A 14,910-nucleotide genomic window follows, 5' to 3' on the forward strand; every position below is an offset into this window, starting at 1 on the left:
AAACCAGTACTATTGCATTAGTGCCTCACCATTTTGACATTGTTGACCTTAATTAAAGTCCCTGTTTCTGAACATAGTCACGTTAAGGGTTAGGCTTTTACATATGAATTTTAAGGGAAGGCAATTCAGTCCATAACAAATATCTTATTTGATGATCACAGTTCATGTTTTATTTTAAAATATGGGTCTATATTTTACATAGCTTTTGTATTATCAAACAAAATAAGTAAGCCATTTTCAAAAATGTTTCATTGTTTGCACACATAATTTCACTTTCAAACTTTTTAATGGTGAAACATGTCATGCAAAAAACACATATGAAGACTCTATGTTATTCTTAAATAAAAATGCTAATGTGAACACTGTTGTTGCCCTGTGAATTAAGAAATAGAACTCTAATTTTTCTTAGATATCAACACCCAAGTCAGTGTATTTTTCCTCCTTCTGCAATCTCGTTACATCTTTTTTCTTCCCAAACGTAACTACTGTCTGAAATTTCATAACAATTTCCTTTTTTCTTATAGACTTGTTATATAACTATGTATATCTAAACAATATACTATTTAATATTGCCTATACTTAATTTGTATAAATGAAATAATACTGTGTATATATTCTTAGATTTTGCTTTTTGCCTAACATCCTTTGGAAATTCATTCTTCGCATCAAATGTAGCTGTAGTCATTTATTTTCACTGCTATATAATATTCCATTGCTTCTAAATATTACAATTTATTATTTATAATAGTGATAAAGTTTGGGTTGATTTTTCTCTTGCTTGTTCAATGAATATACTCCTGTACGTCCTCTAGCATATGTGAAAGGTTTCCCCTAGGTTACTGATATGACTTGGCTGTGTCCCCATCCAAATCTCATCTTAAATTCCCACATGTTATGGGAGGGACTCTGTGGGAGATAATTGTATCATAGGGGCAAGTCTTTCCTGTGCTGTTCTCATGACAGTGAATAAGTCACATGAGATCTGATGGTTTTAAACAGAGGAGTTACCCCGCACAAGCTCTTTCTCTTTGCTTGCTGCCATCCATGTAAGATGTGACTTGCTTCTCCTTGCCTTCCTCTGTGATTGTAAGGCATTCTCAGCCATGGGGAACTGTAAGTCCAATTAAATCTCTTTCTTTGGTCAATTGTCTAGTCTCTGGAATGCCTTTATCAGGAATGGGAAAATAAATTAATACAGTAAATTGGTATCAGTAAAGTGAGACATTGCTGAATAAATACCAAAATATGTGGAAGCAACTTTGGCGCTGGGTAACAGGCAGAGATTGGAACAGTTTGGAGGGCTCAGAAGAAGACATAAAAATGTGGAAAAGTTTAGAACTTCCTAGATACTTGTTGAATGGCTTTGCCCAAAATGTTGATAGTGATATGGATAATAAGGTCCAGGCTGAGGGGCTCTCAGATGGAAATGAGGAACTTGTTCGGACCTTGAGCAAATGTAACTCTTGTTATGTTTTAGCAAAGAGACTGGTAGCATTTTGCCCTGCCCTAGAGATTTTTGGAACTTTGAACTTGAGAGAGATGATTTAGGATATCTGGCAGAGGAAATTTCTAAGCAGTAAAGCATTCAAGAAGTGAGTTGGGTGCTGTTAAAGACATTCAGTTTTATAAGGGAAGCAGAACATAAAAGTTTGGAAAATTTGCAGCCTGACAATGCAATAGAAAAGAAAATCCCATTTTCTGAGGATAAATTCAAGCTGGCTGCAGAAAATTACGTAAGTAATGAGGAGTCGAATGTTAATCCCAAAGATGATGTGGAAAATGTCTCCAGGGCATGTCTGAGATCTCCATGGCAGCCCCTCTCCTCACAGGCCTAAGGGCCTAGGAGAAAAATGTGATTTCCTGGGCCAGGCCCAGGGTCCTCATGCTGTGTGCAGGCTAGGGACTTGGTGCCCTGCATCCCATGAGCTCCAGCCACAGCTGAAAGGGGCCAATGTAGAGCTAAGGCCGTGGCTTCAGAAGGTGCAAGCCCCAAGACTTGGCAGCTTGCACGTGGTGTTGAGCCTGTGAGTGCACAGAAGTCAAGAACTGGGGTTTGGGAACCTCCACCTAGATTTCAGAAGATATGTGAAAACTCCTGGATGTCCAGGCAGAAGTTTGCTGCAGAGGCTTTCATGGAAAACCTCTGCTAGGGCAGTGAGGAAGGAAAATACGGGATCAGAGGCCCCATGCAGAGTCCCTACTGGGGCACTGCCTAATGGAGCTGTGAGAAGAGGGCCACAATCCTCCAGACCCCAGAATGGTAGATTCACTGACAGCTTGCACTGTGCACCTGGAAAAGCTGCAGATACTCTATGCCAGCCTGTGAAAGCAGCTGGGAGGGAGGCTGTACCCTGCAAAGCCACAAGGGCAGAGCTGCCCAAGACCATGGGAACCTACCTCTTGCATGAGCCTGACCTGGATGTGAGTCATAGAATCAAAGTAGATTATTTTGGGGTTTTAAGATTTAACTGTCCCACTGGATTTTAGACTTGCATGAGGTCTGTAGCCCCTTTATGTTGGGCAATTTCTCCCAGTTGGATTGGCTGTATTTACCCAAAGCCTGTACCCCAACTGTATCTAGGAAGTAACTAACTTGCTTTTGATTTTATGGGCTCATAGGTGGAAGAGATTTCCTTGTCTTGGATGAGGTTTTGCACTGTGGACTTTTGAGTTAATGTTGAAATGAGTTAAGTCTTTGGGGACTGTTGGGAAAACATGATTGGTTTTGAAATATGAGGACAGGAGATGTTGGAGGGGCCGGGGTAGAATGATATGGTTTGGCTGTGTCCCCACCCAAATCTCATCTTGAATTCCCACGTGTTGTATGAGGGACCCAATGGGAGGTAATTGTATTATGAGGGCAGGTCTTTCCCATGCTGTTTTTGTGATAGTGAATAAGTCTCTCAAGATCTGATGGTTTTAAGAAGAGGAGTTCCCCTGCACAAACTCTCTCTCTTTGCCTGCTGTCATCCATGTAAGATGTGGCTTGCTTATCCTTGCTTTCTGCCACGATTGTGAGGCTTCCCTAGCCACGTGGACTACAAGTCCAATTAAACCTCTTTCTTTTGTAAATTGCCCAGTCTCAAGGATACCTTTATCAGCCATCTGATAACAGACTAATACAGTTATATACCTAGGAGGTGAATTGCTGGAAACCAGTGATGCAAATGTGGAATTTTATAATATGTCAAGTTCCCTCCAAGTAACCAATTTGCACATTAACTAGAATTATATTAAACTTAATATATAAAAAAGTCTTTCTAAATCTCCAATCACATCTATGTTTAAACTTTTCTTTCCATGAATTTTAATGCTTTTATGTGTTCAATTACTGGGCTGCATTCTGGATCAGTTAATCACATCTATCTTTGAATTCACTCATACTTTCTTCACTTATGTTAAACATTCTGAGTAAACCTATATAATAAATTCCTACTACCATATATATACATATATATACCGTGTGTGTGTGTGTATATATATATTCTATTTGGTTTATTTGGTTCTATTTGAAATCTGATTCCTCATTCACTTTTTCACTATCACTGTGACTCAATTTTATTATCAAAAGCCTTCTTCTGGTTGTTTTATAGGCCTTTGTAAGCTTCTTTTGCCCTAAAATAATTTTTAATTCCAAATAATTTGCCTCTTTTCTATTGTCTTTTTTGCTTTTAGAATGATTCCTTATTAGCATTTTATAGGGCTTTTTTTTTTTTTTTTTTTCACATAATCGTAAGAGAACAATTTGTATTGTTTTCCCTATGTTAATAATCTTTCTTAGTTGCTTCTAAATATTTTGTCAATATCTCTTCTTCTACAATTTCTCATAAAATTTTTCCCAGCAGTTTATTATGTCAAATATTTCTTATTACCTTTTCTCTGACTTTAAAAGCTTTTTTAAAAGTCTTAATCTCCTTTAAACTATCAGTTTCAATTTGGTTAATACAGAAATATAAAAATAGTTGGTGACTCATATATTAAATTTTTAAACTTAGAATCTATTAACCATTTTCTGCATTCCTGATAAAGTGCTAAAGAATTTATAGGCATTACCTCATTTTAAAAATCCTTCCAAAATGTATAATTTTCTTTTATATATTTTGTCTAGAAATAATGCTATACAATACTTTCCCAACCATGTGTAACACTGACAAAGATTTAAAAGATTTGTCCTATCAAATTAAATAAACATGACATGCTGTGAGGCAGGCAAGTGCCTTGCATGTAAAACCATATCAGTAACCAACTATGATGTAATGTGATACTGAATTACCTATGCTCCTTTATTGGAATAAGGAAAATAGTGCCAATGAGAATAACCATAATAGGTATGTGTGTCTGTGTAGATATTTAACAAAAGACTAAATATCAGCATATTGGAGAAGAAAACTAGATATTAAAAAATAACATCTTTAAGGTAAATCATATTAGCATTTGTTTTTCATCTTTGAAAATCATAAAACCTATTACATCACCTGACCTTCATTGTTTTTCAGTCTAACTATGTATCCTATATATAAAAGTAGCATACCCCAATCACACCAAATAAAGTAAGGTATTCTGAATCACATATTCCTGTTTTCAAAGGATCCTACACTACTGAGTATATTTGTTAAAGACTCATGAGGTAATCATCCTTCCATATTTTCACATTTTCTTTGATTAATTGGATCATTAGTATGACAAGTAATTTTATAATATCAGTTATGCTCAAATGCATAACTTAATGTTTTCATGCTCTTATAACATTTTAATATAGTGGAATGCAATTGTCATACTATTCTAAGCTAAAAACTTTATTCAAATCACATACAATTACATTCATTTTTCTAAACAAAGGCAATAAGAAACAGTCTTCTGTGTTATGACATGTCAGACTACGACTAAAGTTGTTTTACTCTACAATAAGACAAGCAAATTACTTACAAAAATACTTAAAATTACTCTTTATTATTCTCAAATACATGCTTACTGCAAGCATTGATATTTCTGTCTGGAAACATCATATTTTGCCCTTTGACTAAATTATTGTGGACAGTAGAGGTGAAGTACTAACTAATGTTTCATTGTTTCAATAGGCTAATCAGAATTAATTTAGATAACATCAATACTAAGATAATTATTAAATGCTATTTAGCATTTTATACATGTAACCTAGTTGGTTTAATAAAAGTCTGAGAATTAAAATAGTTTTGAAAATAAATTTTTCTTTACACATTAAACCTTAATATATTAGGCAATTTCTATGGAAAATTCATATGTTAACAAATATATGAGAGTTTTATTTGCACATGTAGATGCATATTTTAGAACTCTGCCTCATATTTGGATACACTATTATAAGACTGAGCTGCCAGTCTCCACTGGAGTTTCTGGGCTGAACTAGGATACATTTTGCATGTCGATACTAGACTACTGTGTCATGACCATGGACATGTTTGTATATTGCGAGCCTACGCTATCTGTTTTTGGCACCATTGTGTACAATAAATCTTCACCATCAGAGGCCCTAAAATGTATTATACTGCTTCTCTTAAAAAAAAATACTACCATTGCTTCCTATAAAATAAGCCTGCTTGTAAAACCTAAATGTTTCAGCAACAATAGACTTCCTGCCAAATAATGTGTAACCAAGAAAAAAGTAATTGACTTTACTAGCAATGCAATGAGCCTTAGATGAATTGTATCTTATAATAGCATATGAACCTCTCTCCTATAAACACATTTTAGCAAGTAAATTGTGTTTAAGAAATGCCTTGCCGGGCACGGTGGCTCAAGCCTGTAATCCCAGCACTTTGGGAGGCCGAGACGGGCGGATCACAAGGTCAGGAGATCGAGACCATCCTGGCTAACACGGTGAAACCCCGACTCTACTAAAAAAAAAAAAATACAAAAAACTAGCCGGGCGAGGTGGCGGGCGCCTGTAGTCCCAGCTACTCGGGAGGCAGAGGCAGGAGAATGGCGTAAACCCGGGAGGCGGAGCTTGCAGTGAGCTGAGATCTGGCCACTACACTCCAGCCTGGGCGACAGAGCAAGACTCTGTCTCAAAAACAAACAAACAAACAAACAAACAAACAAACAAAAGAAATGCCTTTATTCTGATGAATTGGAAATCAGTATTTTGATATTCAAATAGAGTTATCTAATATTAGTATCTAATATTATATTAAATATTAATATATAATATTTAGAAAGTGAATTTTACTCCCATTCTGAACTTTAAAGAAGGCCTTTATTTTGGCACCCTCTGACTGCAAAATTATGGAAAGATGTGATTCAGTCTATTAAGAATTTCTGCTCCTTTAAGGTTTAGAAATGTCATGAACATCACTATGATTAGTAATTAGGAAAAGGTCCCCTCTACTCATTCTGAAAATACTATCCTTCTTACTCAATTCTGCGATCCGTGTCTGTCATCAGGTTCACACAAAAAGGGCAATCTTTCATCTAAGTATTTTTACTTCCTTTCTTATTTCTTTTTTATCTGCTATCATCATTGTCCATGTTTGCCATTTAGGGATAACATGTAACTGGCTTAATAACAGATGTGAAACTTTTTCATATGTTCTTCAGTTTCCACAACCAGTAAAGTATTCTGTATTTACAACAGAGCCAAATGAAAAATGAGTTTTTAAAACACAGGCTTCCATCACTAAATGTCTGTGATATTTAGTGTAGATGGCATACAATTATACTTAAGCCTCATTGTGATGCTCTTCTCCAGGTCTGAATCAAGGTTGACTGTAAAAGATAAAATTACTTAGTACTGAGGAAAATTAATAATGATGTGCTTACGATTCTATCCTCTGACCAGTAAATATATAGCAAGTTATAAGCATGTCTTTTGGGGATAGTGATGTAGAATAAAGTTTCTTGAGACATTTTCCAATTATCAGAGAGTGCCATTTATAAATACTCCTAGTGCCATTTATAAATACTGGAAATGGCTGAAAGTGAATTGAAGAACTGTTTGCCCCTTAAGGTCCAAATTGTAACAATCCCATGACCCAAAGCCATTTTTAGGTACTCAGAAGGGGCATATTGTTGAGGTATTGAAACAGATGTCTTAGATTACATTAAATCAGTGAGTTCATGTAATGGAAGTCAATTACAATAGTACTTCTTTCCACAACAAATGCTGGATTAATAGTTGGTAATATTTCCTAACAGACATTTGAGGGCAAAACGTTAGATGGTTGTGGGCACTTGCAATGCTCAAGATTTTCTTTTCAAGTCAAAGTGATTGACAAGGTTTATTGGACACCAGTGTTGATTTGAGCTTGAGATTCCCAAATGAAGGCTGCTGCTGACACTCTTTAAGAGAGGGAAATGTGAGAGCAAGGTAGTTGCGATGTAACAAATATTCTTGATGGTTCAGGCATTCATTCTCTTATTAGAGCTAATGGCAACAATTTAGTCAAAACTTTTTATCACTTTTTGACTCAGTTAATTTAGACTTTTTAAATAAAGATGATTATAAGTGTTAATATTCATGATGAATTCAGAGATAATTTGCTACTGAGAATTATCAGTCACAAGAAGCAATTTAACTTCATTGGATTTGATGATCTTAAATCCACTGGTGCTTCACTAATAATATTTTAACAAAAGCTGGAGAAGTGACCTATACTAATTACAGAGAAATAGTTCAAATGAAAAGATATTAGGGTTCTGGGAAGGAAACATATAACATTACAATATAGTAATTGTTAAATAATTATAAACTGGGGTTGTTTTTAGGAGACCCAAACACAAAGTGCTTTACAAGATTTTTTGTCTCAGTGAAGATGAAAATTGGTATATATTGTTGTTAATGTTTCATTACCTTTTACATTTAGATGGAAGTTTGGTAGAAAGAGCAAACACTGGAATCACAGTGTTGTCCAGGCTGTGCTTTTCACCTTATTGTAACTTTGAGGAAGCTACTTGTCCATGTTACCTGAATGGTCAGTTTCCTCATCTATAAATATGTCATAATAATGCTTATTTCATTATACAAAGGTTTCAATGCAAGATATGTCAGATATGCTTTTTACACTAGGCTACTAAGTTTTCATTATTTAAATTATTACTATTATTATTCTTTGAGTTGTCAATTTTATACTTTGTTCAATAATGTAACTCAGGCATCCAGGTATTATTGTTATCCCAAAACACTTGTTAGAACCGTACTACTCCTCGCGTATTTTAAAGTTACATCTATTTTTTATTCTTAAGCAAGTATAGATAGTTGAAATTATGATATGTTTAAATAACGACAGAACTTGAGTATAAATACCATGATAATAGATAACATCATTTATTTAAAAACATATGAATGAATTATTACTTTGAGTTGGACATTTTATATCATTCATTTTATCTTCATGAATTTGTATTCCCATTCCAATTTAGCAACATTAATTTGTCCTAATGAAACATAATTTTATGCTTGAAGGCCCCTATATTGAATATCTTATCCTTCTCTACAAATATTTGTTTTAAAATTTGAGTCCCTGTTACCATAAGGCTCTATGTATCTTCTAGGTAAGTTTTTATTACAATTGTTAGTAGTACATAGTTTATTTAAAACAGCAAAATACATTATAAATTTTATAAATACAATTTTAGAGAAGAAAATGTATTTGAAATGCTTTTTAAATAGCATAAAATGCTATTTAAAAGTAAGAATGCTATGGATTATTAGAAGCAATTGTGAAAATATTATTTTATGTGTTAGTCTGGAGATTTGTATGTATCAGACAACCACTAATGTGAGTTTTGAATCAGTCATATGCTTTTTGTTGACTGTCATTGTTAAAGGGGGGTATAGGAAAGGAGAACCTGCAAAGCAAATAACATTTCAGCCTTATTCATTTTAAAATAGATTGTAAATAAAATTTAAAAATATGGTATCTGATTTCCTTAAAGCTATTAATAATTTAATAGCTCCTTTCATTAACCCGGGGCCTTTCAGGAATACAAATTAGAAAACCATTTTCTTAACACTTTTTTCCTCCCTCAAAACATGAAAATTCTCCTGCTCTTTATTAATTCCGAATAGTCAATCATCTTTCTTGTCTATTTTCATCAATTAGCCAGATTGTCTCACCTGTAATAGAGATGAAATAATATAATTCAAGAGAGGTTAGGCAGACCTAAGTAAATCTAACCAACGTAGAACTCAATCAGATCAACTATGGAGGGAATAATTTTGGCCATTCCCTATAACTGAGAGGTTTGTTCGTTTGTTTGTTTAAAGACAGTATCCCACTCTGTTATCCAGGTTGGAGTGCAGTGACAAAATCAGCTCACTGCAGCTTTGAACTTTCAGGACTTATGTGATATTCCTACTTCAGCCTCCCTAGTAGCTGGGACTATAGGCGTATGCCACCATTCCCAGCTTCTTTTTATTTTTACTTTTATTTTTTGCAGAAACAGGGTCTTCGTATATTGCTCAGGCTAGTCTCATACTCCTGCGCTCAAGCAATCCTCTCGCTTTGGCCTCCCAAAGTGCCAGAATTACAGGTGTGAGTCACTGTGTCAGGCCTCAGAGGTTTTCTAGGGCCCCGAAATATGGAGATGTAAAGAGCCACCATTATACATAACAAGAAAATCATATTTATGGAACAGCCCACCATTTGGGTGGCCTGGCAAGGGGCTCTATAACTCTCCAGCATTTAATCAACATAGAGGGCTAAATAACTGGTTGGTATAGCATGAGGCCAAAGAGCAGCCTGAGGTAGGGAAATCTGATAACATTGAAGAGGAGGTTTCTGCACTAACTTAAAAGTATGTTAAAGACATGACTGAATTGAGAATCATCTATATCCATTAGAGAATATTCTAGGTTTTTATTTGTTTGCTTGTTTGTCCGTCTTTTGGGTTTTTGTATAGTTCAAGTACAGAACATTTTGAGTTCAAGAACTGTCTTCTGTAAGACCTTTGAATTACCCTAATTAAAGGTACATTGTGCTTTCTAGTGGTTATTGATTTATATTCAAAGATTTTTTGGTGACATACAAAGGAATAAATGATCACCTAGACAAACTTTCATCTAAAAAAGGATGAAACAGTAAACCTGAAATAGTAAATGCCATTTCCAAAATCACACAGCTAATGGCAAAGCTGAGTTTAGAGCCTGCTGTTTCAATTCACTGCTTTTCCCCTCTATCTTAATGCTAGAATCATTCTACAAGTGAGGTCCCCAGGGCAGCAGCATCCAAATCAAGTGGGAACTTGCTGGAAATGGGAATTTTCTGGTTCCACTCCAGGCTGAGTGAATCCGAAATTTTAGGTCTGGGGCTTGGCAATCTTTGTTTTAACAAACCTTCCAGTGATTCTGTTAAAGCTAACATATGAGAACCATTGTTTTAGAGGCTACAGATCAAAATTGAAAATAATTTGTAACGATGCTGTTTTACATGCCCTTGGCTTTGGTGCACTGAGGCAGTGTCTGTGTCCTGCCTTTGGAAGGCTACTGGGCACCATATTGACACAAAATAGAAGTTGTGCCATATAGTATTAAAATTTTGACCTACGCATTTTTAAAGTCCATCTGTCCTTCATTTTGATTTTTATATTTTTTGGTAGAAAAGGTGACAGACTTTGAATTTTAACCATGATTTTTTTGTTTATTAAAGGTCTGCATGAAGAAGAAATGATGGGAGTGAACAATCAAGAGGCAGGGAAGCTCTGTACCAGCTCCTAACACAGGAAGTGCAACATGTTATCCACTAGATGTGACACAACCAGATTGCCCCTACTGCCAGCGTTTCAGGAAGAAACAACCTTATACTCACAAGTAAGAAATATTTCAAAAGGCTATTTGAAAGGTAAAATCTGATGATGTATATTTTCAAATAAGTTATATTTATATTTTTAAAAAGTTAAATGTACATTTGAGAGCAAAGACAGTTGTAATAATTGTTCAAAAGAAAAATGTTATGAAGGATATTGAAGTTCTACAAAGGGATTCTGATGTTAGAATTAAATATTTGATTTTTGTAATATGTGACACAAAGTGTGATTGATTATGGAGGAGCTGATTTCATTATCAATATTCAAAGAATATGTGTATGCTATAGAGAGAACAGAATTAAATATTTAAGGTATGGACAATTGTTTATGTAAAGTGTCGTAAAATCTATTACTATAACTATAATCAGATATGTAATCAAGCAGAAGACTTAAATTCTTGTTTTCAAATGCTTGTTTAATTTATATAAGTATTCTTGTTGCTCAAAACATGCTCTTATAGCATCATTTCATAAATAAGCATAAAATTAGTATACAATATAAGCAGGCTAACAGCATATTTACAAAGGATATTCTTGAGAATGTTAACATATGACGTTCAAAGGTTTCCTTTTAACCCAAAATACTTTAATGGTTAAATATGTTGTAATTGGCTGAATAAGTTACCTAAAAGTGTCCTTAAGAATTATTATAAATTTTTTCCTAATGAATGAACACATCCACACACCTTTCTCATTCTTATTTATTTTTATTACTCAATAAATTTAAGGACACATAAAGAAAAAATGAGTGCTGGCTCCTTAGACATCTTTCCCATATGCTTCCAATATACAATTTGGAAGGAAAAGGAGTGGTTGGTAGCTAAATTGCTGAATCTATTTCCTTGCAATAAAAAGAAAAGTGCCTTTGTAGAAATGCTGTGGAATTTTCCTATTAAACATGGTGGAATAATTTCTTGCCATCTGTAGCATTCATTTAAAAATATAAACAGTGGTGTATTTGCCATCTGTTTGAGTGACTTTTTATGATACTTTTTGAATCTGTCATTCAATAATATCACCAATTTTATCATCTAAGGATGATGGCTTAAACTATGATCAATGACATTTTTGGTAGCCAAACATACATGCTGTGGAAGTGAATCAGCAAATGGCAATAAAGATGGCCAGTAACAACCATAATAGCTCTGTTAACACCAATAAAACAGTACAGAATTGCTATTTGAAAGCATTTAACATCTTGCTGAAGGTGAAGAGCAAAATATCTGTGGAATGAGTGCTGCATATCAGCTTACATCAGGTAGCTATTAAACAGGTAAATTACAATCCCAGCCCTTCCCACATCCTTGAAAACATTTTTTTAAATGATATTGCCCACAGCAATTTTTACCAGAATTTCTAACCAGCATAATGTTCCAAGAAAACTAGTGAGTTTCTCTACATATTTGAGACTGATTAAAAGTTTACTGAATGAAGTCAGATATAGACATTTATCTTCAAGAGAATGTCAATGGCCCATTAGTATTTCCTATACTGAGGTGGTATAAACACACAGATGTTCACAGACTTAAATTTCCAAGGATAAGATAATAGTTAGTTCTCATGGAATTAAGACACAATCAGTTTATGAGGTTTGGAATATTTACACAAGAGCAAAACAAAATCATTCCTTTACAACACATTTTTTTAAAACTTTTATTTTAGGTTCGGGGTACATGTGCAGGTTTGTTATATAGGTAAACTTGTATCACGGGGGTTTGTTATACAGATTATTTCATCATGCAGGTATTGAGCCTAATACTACTAGTTATTTTTTTCTGGTTCACTCCCTCCTCCCACCCTCTGACCTCCAGCAGGCCCCAGTGTCTGTCGTTCCCCTCTATGTGTTCATGTGTTCTCATTATTTAGCTCCCACATGTAAGTGAAAGCGTGTTTGGTTTTCTGTTCCTGTGTTAGTTTGCTAAGGATAAAGGCTGCCACCTCCATTCATGTCCCTGCAAAGGACATAATCTTGTTCTTTTTTATGGCTGCGTAATATTCCATGGTGTATGTGTACCACATTTTCTTTATTCAGTCTGTCGTTGACAGGCATTTAGGTTGATTCTATGTCTTTGGTATTATGAATAGTGTTGCAATGAATATATGTGTGTATGTGTCTTTATAATAGAATTATTTATATTCCTTTGGGTATATACTCAGTAATGGGATTGCTGGGTCGAATGGTAGTTCTGTTTTTTGGTCTTTGAGGAATTTCCACACTGCTTTCCACAATGGTTGAACTAATTATGCTCTTACTAAAAATGTGTGGAAGCATTCGTTTTTCTCTGCAACCTGGCCAGCATCTGTTATTTTTTGACTTTTTAATAGTAGCCATTCTGACTTGTGTGAGATGGTATCTCATGGTGGTTTTGATTTGCATTTCTCTAATAATCAGTGATGTTGAGTTTTTTTTTTTCATTTGTTGGCTGCATGTATGCATTCTTTTGAAAAGTGTCTTTTCTTGTCCTTTGCCCACTTTTTAGTGGGGTTTTGTTTCTCTTATGAATTTAAGTTCCTTATAGATGCTGGATATTTGACCATTGTCAGATGCATAGTATGGACACATTTTCCCTCATTCTATAGGTTGTTTGTTTACTCTGAAGATAGTTTCTTTTGCTGTGCAGAAATTCTAGTTTAATTAGATCCCATTTGTCAATGTTTGCTTTTGTTGCAATTTCTTTTTGGCATCTTCATCATGAACTCTTTGCCCATTTATATGTCCAGAATGGTATTGGTTAGCTTGTCTTCCAGGGTTTTATAGTTTTGGGTTTTACATTTAAGTCTTTATCTTGAGTTGATGTTTGTATACGATGTAAGGAAGGGGTCCAGTTTCAAGCTTCTGCCTGTGGCTAGCCAGTTATACCAGCATCATTTATCGAATAGGGAGTCCTTTCCCCATTGCTTGTTTTTGTCAACTTTGTTGAAGACCAGATGGTTAGGCATGTGTATTCTTATTTCTGGGCTCTCTGTTCTGTTTCTTTGGTCTATACGTCTGTTTTTGTACCAGTACCATGTTGTTTTGTTTACTGTAGCCCCGTAGTAATTTGAAGATAGATAGTATGATGTCTCCAGCTTTTTTTTTTTTTTTTTTTTTGCTTAGGACTCTCTTGGCTATTTGGGCTCTTTTTTGGTTCCATATAAATTTTAAAATAGTTTTTCTTAGTTTCATGAAGAATGTCATTGGTAGTTCGATAGGAATAGCATTGAATCTATAAACTGCTTTGGGCAATATGGCTGTTTTAATGATATCGATTCTTCCTATCCATGAGCATGGAATGAGTTTTCCATTGTTTGTGTTGTCTCTGATTTCTTTGAGCAGTTATAACACACTTTAAAATAATACATTTTGAGACATTTTCTCTTGAAATTACAAATATGTGCATAATTACTGAGTAATGCCTTGCCACTTATTACCTTTACCCTGGAAAATAGTAGTCTGGCAAAAAAGAAGGTCAGCAAAATTCAGAACAGACACAGAGGATGTAAGATCATATTCTTAGTGAGCCTCACTGATGGTGAAGAGAGCCACCTACAGCCTCTCTGATCTTTAAGTTAATGTATATAAAGGTATTGTTTTTTATTCCAGGTTTAGTCATTAAATATTTTTATATAAGTATCTGCTGAAGATATACTTTCGAGATTTGGAGTCAAGGATTGAGGTGTCCTAAAGCACTTAATTGTGCCTAATTAAAGAATAGCATACTAACAATATTTAATGAAGGTTGTATAACACTATAATAGAGAACGATTTTGATATTCAGTTCATTACTGCTAGAAACTTAGTTCAGTTATGATTCATACACAAACACAGAAATAGAAAAAATACAAAGTTAGAAAAACACATACTGACTTTAACCAAAGTAAGTTTTATACATTGTGGCTGCATATTATTTATATTAATAAAATATATATTTAAATAGCCATTTGTGTCTCCTATTATAATCAGTTTTATAGTAGTTCTAACTTCCCTAAACCCAAATAGACTCGTATATTTTCTAGCAAGATATCACTGATGTGAATTTGCCATCTAGGAGAGAATACCCACTGAGAAAGTTTAGCTCTTATAATTGACTAATAAATTTATTTGAATATAGTTTATTTGGGAGCAGACATATGGGAGATTTACCGGCAATGT

At 34.5% G+C, this 14,910-nt stretch overlaps 1 long non-coding RNA gene across 3 annotated transcripts in view; it reads left to right on the forward strand.

Annotated features, from left to right (window-relative positions):
* Positions 1–14,910, forward strand: part of LOC110742892 — a 99,767-nt gene that overhangs the window by 967 nt on the left and 83,890 nt on the right. The window contains exons 2-3 of one of the 3 annotated variants that reach the window (XR_002521144.2): positions 7,839–7,946; positions 10,623–10,814. This is a non-coding gene — a long non-coding RNA (uncharacterized LOC110742892). The remainder of the gene's footprint in view (positions 1–7,838; positions 7,947–10,622; positions 10,815–14,910) is intronic. The other 2 variants (XR_004183174.1, XR_002521145.2) reach the window with 2 other exon arrangements.

The sequence above is a fragment of the Papio anubis genome, chromosome 4, assembly GCF_008728515.1.
Source record: "Papio anubis isolate 15944 chromosome 4, Panubis1.0, whole genome shotgun sequence".
In the NCBI taxonomy this organism is placed as follows: domain Eukaryota; kingdom Metazoa; phylum Chordata; class Mammalia; order Primates; family Cercopithecidae; genus Papio; species Papio anubis.